General features: G+C 40.1%; 1 long non-coding RNA gene across 3 annotated transcripts in view; it reads right to left on the reverse strand.

Moving 5' to 3' along the window:
- Positions 1 to 4,973: 4,973 nt before the first annotated feature.
- The window catches only part of LOC136789019 (uncharacterized), a 35,158-nt gene continuing 22,016 nt past the window's right edge, over positions 4,974 to 18,115 (reverse strand). For all 3 annotated transcript variants that reach the window (XR_010827723.1, XR_010827725.1, XR_010827724.1), the window contains exons 2-3: positions 5,849 to 5,981; positions 4,974 to 5,100 (exon numbers count right to left, since the gene is read on the reverse strand). This is a non-coding gene — a long non-coding RNA (uncharacterized lncRNA). The remainder of the gene's footprint in view (positions 5,101 to 5,848; positions 5,982 to 18,115) is intronic.

The following is an 18,115-nucleotide window of genomic DNA, read 5'->3' on the forward strand; positions in this document are numbered from 1 at the left end:
AGGATCACCTCCCTTGACCTGCTGGCCACTCTCCTTTTAATGAACACCAGGATCCCATTGGCCTTCTTGGCAACCAGGAGCTGCAGCCCATGGAGAGGAGCCCACGCATGAGCAGGGAGTCTGGGGGTAGCTGCTGCCCATGGGGGACCCGTGCTGGAGCAGTTTGCTCCTGGGTATGTATCCTGTGATATGGAGCCATGTGGGAGCAGTTCTTGAAGAGCTGCAGCCTGTGGGCAGCCCCCTCAGGATCAGTTTGGAAAAGACAGCATTCTATGGGACGGAGTCCAAGTGCAGCAGGGGCAGAGAGTGACTGTGAAGGAGCAGTGGATACGAAGCGTCATGGGCTGACCACAGCCCTTATTCCCCGTTATTCTGTACTGCCTTGGGAAGCGTGGATGGTGAGAAGAAGTTGGATGGGGGGAAGGTGTTTGTACTTTGTTTTTAGTTTCTCACTGCACTAGCTTGCTAGTAATAGGTAATAAATTATATTATTCTCCCTATGCTGAGTCTGGTTTGCCCATGACAATAATTGTTGAGTGATCTCCCTGTCCTTATCTCAACCTTTGAGCCCTTTCCATTGTATTTTCTCCCCCTTTCCCCTTGAGGTGGGGGAGTGAGAGAGCGGTTGTGGTGGAGCTCAGCTGCCCAGCTGGGTAAAACTATCACACCCATTTACAAGATTATTGTGTTTTCAGCAAGTGCTAGTAACCGGCATGAAACCATTTCCATTTTCTTTAACTCCACACGTTCAGAACTCCCCGATGAAACATCAACTTTCTTTGGGGAATTTTCCCCAGCTTGGCCTTCCCCCCAAAACAAATCTTTAAAAATACACAGACATACAGGATACTGTGGAGTAGCTCTCATTTTAAGAGGCTATGGAAAAATTCACTTATCAATTCAGAACTTATGAATCTATAAACACAAGATTTCAAACAAGGTTCTTGAACATTATAAATGCCATGCTGTTTTATGTCCAAAGCGAGGACAAACTTTCACAATCACATAGAATCATGTGTCATGGGAGTGGCAGGCCCCCAAAATACAACTTTTTGTGACAAGTGAGTCTTGTGCTAACAACTGATATGGCAACTAAAGTCATAACAACTGGCAATGGCTAGGAACCATTAATTGTAGAAATTAAGAAACTGTGGATTCATGCTTTATACTCAAGCTTTAGAGCTAAAAGTATCCTTCTCTTATAAAAACACTGAGAATCACAGAATTCAACATATATCAAAATCCTTGTTCATGTGAACCACAGTTGTACGATTTCCCAATCTGGTCATCTGCCTAAAATGCAAGGAAATATCAAGCAGCAAAAAGAAAAGAATATAACTGAAAATAAACTGTTAATAAATAAATAAAAAAGAAACATAAAATTCAGAACAGTAGAGTACATGGAGATTTCTCCCCTTATGAGAAGAACCGAGTCAAGATACCATTGGAGCAAAGAAATGTAAAACAGAGTGTGTTACATGAGGAAAAATGAAGAGTGTTTACAGCTGCTGTGACTCAAACTGCCGCAGTCACTCTGGACACCAACAGAGGCAGAGCAAGCATTAGATAAGCCAAAAGACCCAGCCAAAAGACTGGGTAGAAAGTGTGGTGACAAGAGGAATCCTCATGCTGAGCTTAAGCAGTATCAGATAAAGGAGAAGATAAGTATAAGCAAGCAGAAAATTCAATGAGTCAATGGAAGAAGAGATAAATAGAGTTACACTGGAAATACCAATTGAAGTGAACATGACTACGATAGGAAAGCACAGTGTTGTCGGAAGAGTGAAACTGCACGTGTTAACAGCAGAAGAGAAATGTACTGATCAAAAGCAGTGGAGGAAAATTGTTTACAAATGGATACAACCAAAAAACCTCTCGGCATCAGATTCTGGGGAAATAAGAGACTACCAGTCCAATTAACATAAGGATAACCTAAAGGGGAAGAACAGGGAAGAAATCAGAAGTACAGACTGCAAATGAACCACTGAAAACAGAAAAGACATAGGAAGCAATAAATCAACAGCAGGTATAGCAAAAAACAGTTTCTGTACTACCTTGTTAGCCTTGAAAGAGCTGCCCAGAGAAGAAAGGGAAGAGAAATCCCTCCCAGCTGCTATCAGCTTTGGATCATTATCAGAATATTCCAACAGGGACTGTGCAGCTACTGCAAACACTGCAAAGGTGTCTCTGTCTTGTGGGGGAAAAGTCTTCTGTAATGCAATACTATATAGAATGGCGAACAAGGTAAATGAGAGAGGAAAAGTCTAGACTGAGGACACAGAGATGATAGGTAGGCCAGTTATTCACACCAAAAAGCACTTCAGAACTGCAGAATACAGCTGTGTCTTCTCATTCTCAAGTGTAATGACCTCCAAAATGCATCTGACAACCTTCCACAAATCTCCTTTTTGGAAAATTAAATATTGCAAAAACAGAAAATCACCAAAGTTAAACATTGCAATTATTGTATGGATCACACCTATTGCGTATATTTGCAATGCACAAGAAAGCAACCGCAGGAAGTTTAAAACTGTAATGTGTATAACATAAAAAGGCATATGAAAAGTACCTTTCTAACTTCTCTGAAAGGCTTTTACCAGGCCTCAGAATGTCTTTCCCTACTTTCTGTATAATGAACATGCTAAAACACCAGCAAAAAAATTTCTTAAGCAGCACAGAACTACGGCAGAAGGGTGCAAATGAGAAGTTGCTCCCAGTTTTCCTAAGTCATTATAGGTTCAATTGTCCATCTTACACCCAATTTGTCACAACAGTCATTCCTACCCTGCAAACTAAACTAGTATTTTGTTAGTGTGTAATTACCTTCTTTACCAGCAAGGGAAAGAAAAAGAAAATAAACGAATAAATAAATATCATATAAAGTGATTATGCAAAGTTTGGATATTGTGTGAATTAAGGTTAATAGTAAAACTCTAAAGATTCATCCGTTATATGACCATGACCTTTAACAACTTCTACCAGGGTGTTCTGGTTTAACCTGGCAGGAAGCTAAGCACCACACAGCTGTTTACTCACTACCCCCTGCCACCCTACAGTGGGATGGGGAAGAGAATCAGGAAAAAAAGGTAAAACTTGCGGGTTGAGATAAGTCAGTTTAATAGGACAGAAAAGGAAGGGAAAATATTAATACTCAAAATGATCAAAGACTATACAAAACAAGTGACGTACAATGAAATTGCTCACCACCTGCCAACTGACACCTAGCCACATCCCAAGCAGCATCAACCCAGCCCTGGCCAACTTCCCCAGCCTTTATTTGTGACCATGACACCACATGGTACAGGACATCCCTGTGGTCCATTTGGGTCAGCTGTCCTGGCTGTGTCCCCTCCCAGCTCCTGGTGCACCCCCAGCCTCCTCACTGGTGGGGCAGCACGAGAAGCAGTAAAGTCCTTGGTTCTGTGTGAGCACTGCTCTGCAAAAACTAAAACATTGGTGCATTATCAACGTTATTCTCATCCTAAATCCAAAACACAGCACCATACCATCTACTAGGAAGAAAATTAACTCTGTCCCAGCCAAAACCAGAACACAGGCTCTATTAGGATTATGATGAGCCTTAAAGATGAATAGGCTGCAACATATAGAAAACTGGTAAGTTTAATTCCACTAATATCCAGTTGAAAAACATTTAGTGGATTTTTACATTTTCGAAAGACAGAGAATGACAAAAGAAGACAAGTGAATTATTTTGGCTGAAAGCTGTGTTGTTGATGACATCTGGGCCAGAGCTAAATTACCGAAGAATTCCCACCAGCGTCCAAACTGTTTACATTACCCTTTATTTGTATTCATTATTAAGGGAAAGTGGTAAATAAAAACTGATGTAAAACAACCTGGTGCCATCTTGTCAAGAACATGGGCATCTGTCCTGAGTTTGCCAAGTCGATGCTGTTAAAAGGTCTTAGAAACCGATGTCCTCTCTTCCTTATGTAATTATAATAACTACATGAGTAATTTCTTCCTGATCAGGGAAAACTCTCATCTAGACACAATAGGGTGCTCACAATGTGTATTACAGTGACTTGGACCAGAAATGAACACTGAATCCTTTTCAAGAAAGGAAGCTTTAATATCAATGAGCCATAAGTCAAGAACTGAAGCAAAGATATATGAAATAGCTTTCCCCCAGTTGACTCAAGTAGGCATGACACAATAAGGAGCCACATCCATCTCCTTCAAGTACAAAACTAACAGCCTAACTTTTGACTCCCCAAGTTTTCCCTTTGTCTGAGGCACCTGCCAGGAAATTGCTGGCTACTGCCAGTTGTTCTGCTGTTCTCTGCAACCCTGACATCTGCGTCAAAAACTTAATTAAGGCCAGCTCAATTCACAGAGACCACATAAATGGCCAATGGCTGCCAATAGTTCTCTGCCAGTACCAAAGAGGGATAGATTTGAAACAATGTTGGACAATGGCAAGTCCCTATATTAGGTTAGTAGTTTCCTTAATTGGCTATTACTTTCACCAAAGTATCACAATTTTCAACACTGCTGCACATCTATCCCTAACTGCATTACTCCTTCATGTAAACATACCTAGAAACTTATTTTGTCCAGTATTCAAAAGCACTAAAACACTTTGAAAGACCATAGATAGGAACATTTCTAATTAGCAGCATGCTTTGCATACACTCATATATTTAAATAAGGTGCAGCAAATTGTAGATGGATTAAAGCTCAGGATAATTTTTCCCACTTTGTATTCATTTGGTACAGTAGCTATTCTGGTTTAATTATCCTTTCTGGTGTTCTTAATTTGAATCTGACAGGGCTGTGAATTTTTGCCTCTGTAAGTGCATGAATTTTGTCTATGATAATCCTTTGTTTTGTTCCTAAAACTGGGAGGTTGAATTAATATTTATTAGAAAGTAACTGTAACAAATGGCACAAAGTATTTTGGGATGATTATTTAATGCACAGTTTCATATATGCTAGAAGTTGTAGCCAATAGCTGGTCCTTTGTTTTCAATTTCCAGAGACTTTGGAATAAAAAAGCAAAGTTCCACAAAAGTAGTAACATTCACTTTGCCTATTGCAAGATCTTAATTAGAATGTGCAATCCAGTCAGCATGGGGCCTGTTGAAAGACATACAACAACAGTAAACTTTGAGGGAAGCTCAGAAGGGACTGTGCTGTTATCTGTCAGGGTAAAAAGAGCAAATGTACCATAATGTCTGGGTTTTGTTATTATTACTAATGTTATTCATATTGGTTCTTATGATAAATATACCATCTTTTCAAAGGCAGTGAATTTTCTTGGAACTTCATGCGTTATATGAATTAAGATTCAGCAGGGGATTCCTAGCTTAGATAAAAAGGAGTGGGGGAAAAAAAAAAAGCAAAAAAAAAAAAGCAAAGTGGCTTTATTCTGTAGTAACACACACGCACATGAAAATCAGTTTCATGACTTGTTTTTATTTTCCTAAAAAACACTTGCCAGGCATCATAACAGAAAGAAAATAAAAACAGTAGCAGCCCAAGGCTTTTCTTTCAAGACAGAAAGCCAGAACTCAAAACAGCTGCAGTTTATAGCCCTTTTTTCTTTATTATTTTATAAGAAACTGATGCTTGAATTAACATTTTTAGTGTTTAGCTGGAAAACACAGCTGTGCACAGTGATCAGAGCCAAGAAAGCTTTGACTGGGCACAAGCATCCTTGGTGTTATTTTGGTGCATATCAGGGAGAAATGAGCTAGGAATGCCATCTGCTGGAGGAAGGGTTTGCCAGGCCAAGGAGCAATGCCTCACAGCAGCATTGGTCTGGGTCCCAAACATCCCAGGCAGCAAGATCTTACCTGTCCTAACAATTTTTCCCATGACTTACCAGAAGGCAATAGTGGGACCGTGCTCATTTTGAGGGTAGAGGTTCATTCCCCTTCATGATCCTGCTTTGTCTTTGAGTCCAGTACTGCCCAATAAAGGTACAACATCTCTGCTGCCATATGATGGGAATGGAACTGGAGTAACAGAAGGGAAAAGAAAAATATACGGAAGTTAAATATATTTCATTGATTGTGGTTAGGAGACAAAAACAAGAACAGCTCCTCACTTCATGACAGCAACTTTCTGGTGATGTAGGTCAGCTATTACACCCACGCATTTAACCCTGCCAACCAGACTGTCTGGATTTACTCAATTACAGTTTGTCCAGGATGTGATGGGTTGTGAAGGTTGCCAGTAAAGCCTAATCTGGTAAAGGCCACACTAAGACTTGTTTTCTTTAGAAGCTGAACCACAGTGGCTGGAAATTTCCAAGAGTTATGAACTAGTTTGATCTACTCAGCTAAGGTCCTTCTAACTCAGCACAGAAATCATGCTTTTACAGAGAAAGAAATTCAAACAATCATGGCTAGGACAAACAGCCTTGTACAGTATTGACACAAGGCAGCAGGTGTAAGCTACACAAGCTGTTTAATTGATTTCAGCTATCTAGTTAGCACTCTATGACAAATCCCACCCTAGCGATCTTTCTCCCTTTCAAATCAACTGGACAGTCTGGGAGCCAACTGTAAGACAAAAAATATCGTTTGATTACTGTAAGAGCCGCTGTGAATCAATTGTTAGCGACTAAATGTCTTGGTTAATTTCACCCTTGGAAAGGTGCTTTGCTGCCTCAGAGGATGAGGATAAGGGTCTCATGAGCCAATGCCCCATGAGGTAGTTGCATTAGTGGGAATTTCAGGTTGCTGTTGATCCTAACCACCATAGTCCTAGGCCAATAGATCTGGGGATTGATCCATTCTGTAGCAATAAATCCATACTCATTCGGTGAGGTGAAAGAGAGATGGAATCCAAGCACTCTGCTGCGTTAAGAAAGATTCAGGCCTAAAGCCCATCCCTGAACTTGGCAGACCTGAAGCTTGATAATTATTCTCTTACCACTGCATGGGAGCTTACCCTCACTTCGTGCTTGCCTGTATTTCACCTCTCCCCTCCCAAGCCCTCCAAGTTCCTCCCCAAAACTCCAGTCTTGATTATTTAAGTCTTCCCTAAGAACTAAGGACCGAAGCAACATTATTCAGCTAAAAAGTTGCTGAAATATTCCTCTTTACCTGTTTGTAGCTAAAGACAAGATGCTAACTATCACAGAACAGTGAAGCTTCAGCAATTCCAGCATAGGTCCAGTAGCTCCTGTGCAGAGCTTTCAACACAACATCAAAGACTCTGGAGGTCTGAGCACAAAATGAGAGAAGAGAGGAAGGACTGATCTGTACCGTTCAGCCATTTTCTTCAGAGCAGCAGAGGGGCCAAACCTCCTCCCAATGCACTGTGGTGATTACCTGCTCAGGAGGGGTTCCCAAGAGCTGTTTAGATACCACTGAAGCCTCCAAGTACAGGTGAAATTTAGCCTCTGTTAAATTAAATGTGGAAAAATAGTGGGCTACAACAGCTCTACCGATCAAGAAAAAAAGAAAGAAACACACACAAATGTACCAAAACAAAAAACAACAAGCTCTAATGGATTAAGAAAATGGATGAAAAATTAGAGAAAAGAAGTGACTATCTGTTCTGGGAATATGGAGCAGTATATTAATCTTACCTTTACTAAGCACAGACAACTTGTTCAGCCTACAAACTAGCCTCAGGTTTGGTCTGATGATTGATGCAGCTCTGCTGCTAGCCCAATCAACCATCCAACACCTGCCCCTCAGCTCCCACTTGGGGTAGACTGAGCTTTTTCTCCAGATATTGTTATTTGGCAAGGCTGTCTGCCTGTGTTTATGTTCCCAAAGATAAAGGTAGGACTGTTGAAGTTACTGGGGGGGGTTGTGTCTTTTTTTTTTTTTTTTTGGCAGGGAGTGTTGGCCATTCATATTTAGTGGGGGAGTAGGGGGAGGAACAAAACTTATGCTCTTTTACATATTTAAGACAGCTACAAACAGAGGAGCTGCCTAATGCTGGTAGCAGATCACAGCTAGGTTATGCAGAGGTTAAAGTATTTCACTGGTTGTAGGTAGACTGTCCAAGCTCTGAGTTTTGTGGCATACGTATTTTAGCTAAGAAAATCTATGAAGAAGCTACAGTAACAAATCCAGTACTTGAAGGCATGGTTTACTGTCTTCTGAACAAGCATTTAGGATAAAGGACAAAAATGTTATCTACTTCTGCTGCATTGAAGAAAAAAATATTTTGTATATGATTTTGTAATTACAGGGAAATACAAAGCAAATCTGTACACAATTTGCAAGTGATCTCCATCCTGGTAGAAGCAAATAACTGAGAGGTCTCAAATAATAACTAGCTCCTTATGGTACCAATACTTGCATTATGAATTTGAAAAATTATAGAAGGGACTGAAATCACACTATGCACATAATGCTGTTCATTAAGAGTAGTTCTTGTTATGCAGAGTCCACACTTTTATTACGTCTGTCTGTACAGCTGAGTGAAAAACAGACACATTGTTGAAGAATGTCAAGTGTTTTTCTTAGAAATATTTCAAAATGTGAGCATTTTTTTTTTAGTCTTCTTCAAAAAATCTGATTTTTTTTGATGCAGAGATAGGGAAAAGACATCCAAAATTTTACAGAGCTTTATTATAACATTTCTGATTGGATTCATGATGACTTTATACTGTACATATAATCTAGTCGTGAATGTTCTCCATTAGCCACTGGTTATTAGCTGATCTAAAGACAGCAAATGAAGTTAGTAAGTCTCTAATTAACCACCGTGACACTTTGAATTAGTACATACATATTAGCACCTAACATACACATATATTCGCTTTTCACTCTTTGTACCAACTGCCTATTTTATTATTAGCTCTCTAATGCACTGTGGATCTCAATTTAGTTCTTTCTGCTACATTCCCCACAAGAGATGTGCATAAACACAAAGTTTAAATTCTTGTTTCTCCATTTAGTCATCTACCAGTGAGATATTTCTGATAGCCTGCCATGAACTTTGTCAGAGAATTGGCACAACATTTGTCTGTAAAACTTTGCAATGAGATATGGTTGAGTTACATGAAGTTTTTTATAATGACTGTGAGAATCTAAGGTGTCTAAAAACTGTTTCTCTCTTTCTGTGATTAGCTGGCCTGTAAGACCAAATTCAACTACATAATTGTAAAACTGGACTAACTCTGGACAACTGGACCAAATTTTAAATGAAATTTCCTAGCAAGGCTTGTTCCTCCTATTTTGGGATTTCAGGTACAAGGTGCTACCAAACAGATGGCAAATCTAAACCTGCACTGAATAATGAGTTGAAGTCAAAAGTTAAAGGCTGCATATGAAAAGGAGAGGAAAAAAAACACTCAGGATGAAAAAGAGACATGATAAAAACCTCATGTTGACACGGCAAGTTGACAGTTTCATCTTTCAGACCATAAACATGTTTACCTGTGCTGCTTGTCATTTTGATCTCTTTGAACCAAAACATCTCTGAGTTATCAGCCAATACAATATACCTCACAGCTCCTCTCTTTTCCTGGCCTTTACGGATTTAATGGGGTTGTGCAAAATCCAAGTACCAAAGGTAAAGCAGCATGTAAGTATGAGTTCACATGTTCTTAGCTGAGACTGCCAAGCTATTGATAGGTCAGTCTTCTGACCAAGATTACTTTACAAAGGTGTGTTTTATCTAACTATATATAAAACATAAAAAGAACCCATAAGGCAAAAGCTACCATTCAATTTATCATTGTATATATATTTATTTTTTAATTTCAATGAAAGTAATATTAAATATTATTAGATTTCCAATGCATCAGGTTGGGTGTCCTAACACTATAATCCCATGAACATGTGGTAGGAAGGAAATTATGGGAAGCCAGCCTATATCAAGCACAGCTCTACTTCTTATCCATGTAATTCCCCTAAACTTCTCTTCCTCATCATTGTGTCACACTCCATTCTCTTTCTAAACCACAATTTATAATTCATTGAGATAATTTTCATTTGTTAAAAACAAAGCAAAATAAACCTTTTTTAGAAGCAGGAGAAAAAAAAAAAAAAGACTGAAACATTTAATACAGGTCATACAAGTTTTGTATTTGTGGAATAATTTCAACTCAGAGTGAGCATATCTGAGACTGTAAGGATCATAAGGAAACATGTAAAGGCAGAGCAGGTCACATTCTGGCTAAAACAAACAAGGAAAGCCAGGTGAAGTCAGCACAGCTCCTTCAATACCCACCAGCTTAGTTTCTCTCTCCAACCACTACTTTGAAAGTCCTTAGGGCAATCATCATTATAGCAGGTGATACAAGAGTCCCCAGAATAATAAAGCATCTGATCTTGAAAGAAATACTGCAAAATGTTGCCTGAGGAACAAGAAGTGGCTGGGGTTTGGTTTGTGTGTTGCCTTGCATGACAGCTAACTTTCATTCCCAAATGCATCATTAACTGAAGTTCGCTTGTGGCAGAAAAAAAAAAATCTTCATTTTAAGAGCAGTACAACTCTCTTTATACGTGAGACGAAGGCTTGGTCTTCCTTTGCCAAGCATTAGGTTGTGCTTGTTCCTGACCAAGGTAGGCAGACAGGTACCATAGTGAATCTGGCACTCATCAGAAGATGTGTATCCCTGTGAGATACATCTGATCCACAGAGTAACACAAGTTTGGCTCCCAGGGGCTGCTGAAAGATGACATCCTTTCCAACATACCATTAGCCAAGGCTTCACATTCTACCACTGGATCAGAGACTTCAGGCATAACTGATGCCAACTGATTAAGATGTTTATTGATTAATGAGCGCACCATGAGGAAATTGGTAGAGGAGCAAAAGAATAAATGATCTCAGCAATCATAACAATTATATAATAATGCAGACTATTATGCTTGACTATAAAGCTGCTAATTACAGCTTTTAAGTCTAATGAATCACATATGTGAGCACTACTGAATTACAATGCTGTAAGTATGGAGGTATGAATCTGTTTCCCTCCACGCTGCATCTGGATGCTATGTCCATAGAGTGGAGCGGTCCTTCTGGCTTCCTGGTGGGCTGGAGAACACAAGTCAGCACCTCTGCTGGCAAGCACACTCTTGCCTGTAAAGGATCCAATTTGTCTTTTTTTTTTTTTCCTAATGCATTTTAAAATTTCACACTCATGTTTTTGCCATCCTTGCACCCTTGTTCTCCCTCCAAGCTTCTCTCAACAGCACACCCCTATTTGCATTTTCCTTTTTGCTCCCAGTTTGACTACCCTACCTAAATTTGCTATTTCTAGTACCATTTCCTAGCTGGTTGTGGCCATGAGTGGCCTTATTAACAGGATTACTTCAATAAGAGTGGCATTGTGCACTGAAGTTCCCCTATCATTATCCAGTCCAAGTTGGATTAGTTTCCCTTGTTTGATTAATAAACTATCCCTTTACTTGAGCCTCAATTCCCCTGCCAATCTCCCTTTATGCACAAGCAGATTGTCACCCCACATGCCCAAGGTTTGTGTACCAGGGTGCTAAAGTAACTCATTTGTCACACTTCTGCTGTGCACCACTGCAGAGCCCCAGCAGGGCCTTGGCTGTGGTGGGGTCACAGGTACCATGGGACCTCCTCTATCCACAGAGCTGCTTGGACTCGGTCTTCTGCAAGAGCAATACCCACCCGTGGCCCTTGAAAGAAGCAGTGGTCTTCTGAGTATATTTCTGTCACTGTAAACAAGAAATTTTTTTTTTTTTTTAATTCCCCAATTCAAATGTGATTGCAAATTTGTATGAGCACAGCCATGCCCATAACTCAGACCTCCACAGCCTTCCCCTCCAAGCAAAGGTCAGGGACAATTCAGGCCATGAAAGCTCTCTTCATAGCCTGAAGATGTTTCTCAGTTTGCTCCCTCTTCATGTAACAGGGTTTTTCTGCTTTCCCTCAAATGAGGTCACTGAATCAGTCTTCCTTCTGCCACCTGTCTCATTTTTGTCCTCCATCAGTAGTGAACCAACAAGTTATTTTTTATAGGTTTCCTTTTCTCTTAAATTTGGACGGTAAAGGTTTTCTTTAGTTGCTTGTGTTTGTTTGTTGTTTGTTTGTTTGTTTGTTTGTTTGTTGTTGTGGTGGTGGTTTTTCTCCTGAATTTATCTTTCCTAAGCACGCAGGCTTCATTTTTAAAATAAGATTTTAAAGTGCTCATTTTCCGAAGGCATCAGTAAATAAAACTGTATTATTTCATGGTCTGGTTTACTGAGATTGAGTTTTGCAGTTGGAAAATCTCTTATTCCTATGTGCTTTCTGAATTACACTTAAAAAAGGCTATTAAAGTTATTTGATAACCGTATAGAAGAAACAGATTATTTCCTTTTTTTGAAAAAGCACCTTCTGGCACAGTTTTTCTTTAAATTCAAGATAATTGCTTGGTGGACAGAGCAAAACAATATAATTAAAGTGATACCCTTTTTTGTTCAATCTCTTTGCTTAGTGCTAGAGGAAAACATTCAGGTTGGAAACATGCATTATATATTACACATGCTACCACACCAGGTTTCCTCTTCTCTTCTGCTGTAGGCAGCTAGTTCACCCATGCAATCTCTGGCAAAATTCTGGGGGTGTGTTTGTTAATTTTTCTGTAGAAATAGGATACAGTGCAGCTTTTGTCTTGCAGAAATGAGTTCCCTTCCCTTTCTTCCACCATCCCAAATAACGCAGAAACATTTTCTGTCACCATACCAGAGCAGAGCCTTTGTACTCATACCGCAAAGCACACAGTACTCGTGTCCCAGTAGGCATCTCTGCTCAAGATGGAAATGTTTCTGAAGGCGCTGGCTGTACCTAAACTAGGGAATGCACGAGTGTTTCCCAGAGACCAAGTCCAGAAGCATGCCCTACCTGTGTGCCAGATGTGAGGTGGAAACATATTGCTGCTCTATGCTATCTGTTCCTATGAAAAAGGGTACTCAAGCTGCATGGGAGCCAGGACATGCTTTAACAAGACTTTGATCTGAGTCAATGGCTAAACAAGACCTGAAGGTGCATTACAACATGTCCTGAGAATTTATTACAAACTCTGATTTTGTGTGTCCTATCATCTAGGATCATGTTAGGATGTCAGTACAACCATAGCTACCTAAATTTACTCCTACAGCACAATTCCCCCCAGGGGCATAAGTGATTTTACTTTAATGTGCCAAGCTTTGTTAAAATACAAAGTAGGAAATTTCACCTTTTAAGGCAAGACAGAACAATTGGGACGGAGTGTAGAAATACAAAGCGTCCACACACAATTCTTCTCCTGCCATCACTGTCTATGCAAGCAGATCCTTGCTTCTGCAGTAGATTCATTGAAGGTTTGAGCTGGAACACAGCGCCCACCTCCCCTGCTCCTTGGGGGAAATTTCTTTTCTTGGTCAATACCTCTCTACTCCCCAGTCTGTCTATAACTACCTTCTTGTCTACCACAGCCTGTAACCCTTGGAAATTCCACTTGTATGGACAGGCTCAATTTGTCTCCTCAGGGAGACATTGTCTCCTTTCCCTGGCAATGGCCTTTTCCATACATTTTTCCTAGAGGAACATAGTGTATAGCTAAGGCTGAAGAAAAAAAAAAAAAAAAAAGGATTACTAGAAGCCCCACTGCTTCTGTATCCATGGTCTGCCAAGGCTACTGAGACTGTGTGTTAAACTGACTTAAACCTACCTCAAATGGTGATTGCTTGCTGCTCAGCAGCAGTGTGCAGTCATGTAACCAATACCAAGAGATGCATGTGAACTTCTTGGCCTTTGTTGTTTCTTTATTCCTGTATGTTTATTTATTTATTTATGTATTTATTTATGTATTTATTTATATTTATATATATATTCAGAATTTGGTTCTTAGCTCAATTATGTTTGTGGAAAGCCAGGCTTCAGCAAGCAATAACACAGAGGTTGTGCAGGGCTCTGTTCTCCTGTTCTTGCCACCCTGCATGAGGTGCAGCGATAGTTTGCACTGACTCGTGTACACTGGCAGCAATGCCAGCAGTCACACCCTTTGCTTTCCCCTCTGCTGCCTGTATATTCTCATCCTCCTCCTGGTTTCTCAGTTTGGCCCACAGGTAAGATGCTTACAGAATATAAACCATCCAACACAATAAATCCTTCTACAGTAAGAGTTAACAGGCAGAACAACAGCACCAACTTAATCACACTTGAGCAGGTATAGGACTGCAGGAAGCACCAAGAAGCCAAACATCCAAGCCTTTGTTCAGTCCTCCCTCACCTGTCTCTCTTCAGTCCTCATCTTTCCTGTTATCATTGTTATCTTTATTTCCTGCCCGACTAAAGAAAGGACTTTCTTTTTATTCTTTCAAGTTTTTCTACTCTTTGGCAGCAGTCTGGGACAATCATTTCAAAAATGGATGAGCAGTCACTTCTACCATCAAAATAGCCAATGTAAGCTAATCTCACACAAGGAGTTTGGCAGTGTACTGCTAACAAAGAAACAGTAAAAAAATCTATGTAAGGATTGAAGCAGCACAACTGAAAAGGTTTTCTGGCTAGCAGGCTCTAGCAATGTTTGCTGTCTACAGGTTACGGTTTCCCACAACAGAAGATGACATGAGAGATGATGGCTATCAATTTCTTCTGTAATAAGCAATACATTTCATTTTTGCTTATCAAAAGCACACCCACTCTGTTTTGCAAGAATTACCAAAGAGATTTTGATATTTTATCTCAGTAGGTGGAAGTACAAACATGTCATTTCACACAATATGAACTCAGGAGGACTAACCAAGCTAACGATATTCTTTGCAAGCTTCACACAGCTGGAGAGGATGGACTAGATTTTTCTCCACTATATGTATATGTGCTGAACATAAGAGTATTTGGTAAGGAAGGAGTGAGCTCAGCAGAGTTCACCTTAGGCCTTTATTCAATTGCATAAAGTTATAACTCCAGCATGAGATGGAGCAGCCAAGAAACAGGCTTGACATGCCACTGCTCAGACAGGATCCTCTTTTCAGGAAAGCTACTACGTGCAAGCATGCATTGTGCTCTGTCATTTCCAAAAGGACTTCCTAAAAAAACAGATGCTCAACAGTCCCTTCTTAAAGGTAGGAGTGATACTTGCTGTCTTCCAAGCTTTTGGAACCTCTCCTCACTACCATGACATTTCAAAGATAATTGAGAGTGGCCTCACAATGACACCAGCCAGCTCTCTCCCCAAATTTCACTGTGCTCCCCAAAGCTGAACTCATTTAACACAATAATAAAAATATTTGTTAGTGTTCTCATCATGTTTAGGCTCACTGTCACTAGGTCAGAATCTTTTATCTCATCCTGACTTCCATCTCTATAAAAACTCCTGTCTGGAGAGGTGTCTCAGTGGGACCCAGCAGTGCAACAGAAAGTTGGTTCCATGGAGGAACAATTCCACGGTGGAAGGACAGGAAAGATTTTACTTATTTTATATACTGGGGAGTTAATAATCCACTTTTAGATATCCCCATGACTTAAGTCAAAAGTCAAAGCCAGAGATTAGAACAAATAAATATATGGTTTCTGGTCTAATGCAGTTAAGATATGAGAGGTAAAACAGATATGAAATCAATGGATGAGAAAAATACCCTTCAAGGGTTTATTAAAGAGTTTAGAATATACTGGGAAAGCCACCAGATAAGAAGTGAGGAGAAGAACCGTGATTCATCTCTTTAACATAAGTAAGAGCAAGAATAAATCTCTTACAAACACTGAAGTGAAAGAGAATTTGCTGATCTTTTCTCAGATTTGCCACCAAATATATATATATATATATTCTCTGAAAAGCAATAAACGTAGAATTTTAAAGCTTAGAAAGTTTTTTTTAGATTTTTGTTTGTTTGTTTGTTTTTGCCAGAGCCATAACCAAACAGATAAGCCTGAGAAGGATGCACATAACATCCAATATTCTGTTCACAGGAACAGCTATCATTCCTTTGCCTTTAGAGAAGCTATTTGAATCCATAATAGCTGCAAATCTACACCATATTTTTGGACTGTCATTTGTGCTTATTTATGGCCTGAATTTGATTCACTTAGTAGTTCCCACTGTAGAACTGAGTACTGGATGTGCAGGGACAGTGTAGTCTCATCACCACAGCAGACCTCAGCCAGATGGGGACACAACTTCTCAAGGTGTACCCTGACACCTGTTCAGCTCTCCAGTGGAGCTGTAATTATTGGTCAGTCAGGAATTCAAAAGAACTGAAGTTATAATGAACAAAAAGCTAGCACTGTACTTCCAACCTCGAAGCTGCCTGTAAAACGTTATCCTTATTAAAATATTTTCTATAGCCATTGTAATACATTGCAACTGTCTTTAGAAGAAAGTGATCTCAGATAACACAAACACAAAATACCACGATCTGAAGGTGTAATAGCACCTGTAATAGCACCACTTAGAAGAAGAACAATTGTATAGAATGACATTATATTTCCCTCTGATGGTTGCTTTCCTCTTCAGACAATATATACCTCCTGCATGCTAAGTATGAATAGAGGAGCTATTGAGAAAAATAAAGGTAGGTGCCATGAATTGTTAATACTTGCTTTTGTTCACCCGGCATGAATAAATCTAATCACTAAAAGTTTGAGAAAAGGCCCTGGAGAGTTTGTGTTGGCTAGTCCAGCACATACTTTCTTGGAAATATGTATATGTATATATATGTATATTCTTTTGCTTTTGGATGAAGTCTATACAATAATAAATATACAGCTCCTTGTGTACTTACGAACTTTCTTGCACCAATATGTAATATTTAGTGGGAGTCTATATTGATTAGAAAGAGTGTCTGTGCTGATTAGAGCACAACAAATGTGAAAACATTAAGAGTTACACTTTACGTATGAAGACTGCATTATTCTGGTTACACTAAAAATAATCACAGAATCACAGAATCATCTAGGTTGGAAGAGACCTCCAAGATCACCAAGTCCAACCTCTGACCTAACACTAACAAGTCCTACACTAAACCATATCACTAAGCTCTAAATCTAAACGTCTTTTAAAGACCTCCAGGTATGGTGACTCAACCACTTCCCTGGGCAGCCTGCTCCAAGGCCTAACAACCCTTTCAGTAAAGAAGTTCTTCCTAATATCCAACCTAAACCTCCCCTGGCACAACTTTAGCCCATTCCCCCTTGTCCTGTCACCAGGCACGTGGGAGAATAGACCAACCCCCACCTCGCTACAGCCTCCTTTAAGGTATCTATGGAGAGCGATGAGGTCGCCCCTGAGCCTCCTCTTCTCCAGGCTGAACAACCCCAGCTCCCTCAGCCGCTCCTTGTAAGACTTGTTCTCCAGACCCCTCACCAGCTTCGTTGCCTAACAATGTTCTCCAGTGAGAGAGGAAACAAAAACTGCACTGTTTTAATATTTTTGAAACCCCAATATTGGAAGTTCTCCCCAGCCAAGAAAACTTCCTGGTATCACGAATGAGTTTTAGGGCACAGTTGAAAAAAAAAAGTGATTTGCAATTAGTTGCAAAATATGTTTGAATTCACAGGCACAGCACAAAGAAAAAACAAAAAAAAAAAAAACAAAAAAGCTCAATTCTTGAAAGTCCAAGTGGTGCACTAGATGCATTAGTGTGCTAGGACATAAAAAACAACCTGACAGATCCAGCCTTAGTGGATCTAAGGGAAACCAGCTGATGTGATCCTTTTGGACTTCAGTAAAACTTTTGACAGTTTCCCATAGGATCTTACTGGACAAAATGTCTAGCATACAGCTAAACAAAAACATCATACGACGGGTGAGCAATTGGCTGATGGGCAGGGCTCAAAGGGTTGTGGTAAATGGGCCCACACCAGGCTGGCGGATGGTCACTAGTGGCTCCATTTTAGGGCCAGTCCTCTTCAATGTTTTTATAAACGATTTGGATTTTATACAATTTTATAAATGATGTAGGACTAGAAGGTGTTTTGAGCAAATTTGCCAACGACACTAAACTTGGAGTAGTTGTGGACTCTGTTGAGGGTGGAAAGGCCTTGCAGAGAGATCTGGACAGATTGGAGAGCTGGGCAATCACAAACCTCACTATGAAGTTTAACAAGAGCAAGGGCTGGGTCTTGCACCTGGGACTGGGCAACCCTGGCTATCCGTACAGACTGGGCGATGAGACACTGGAGAGCAGCCCCGCAGAGAGGGATCAGGGGATTGTGGTTGACAGCAAGTTGAATGTGAGCCAGC

This window comes from Anser cygnoides, chromosome Z, assembly GCF_040182565.1.
Source record: "Anser cygnoides isolate HZ-2024a breed goose chromosome Z, Taihu_goose_T2T_genome, whole genome shotgun sequence".
Taxonomy (NCBI): Eukaryota; Metazoa; Chordata; class Aves; order Anseriformes; family Anatidae; genus Anser; species Anser cygnoides.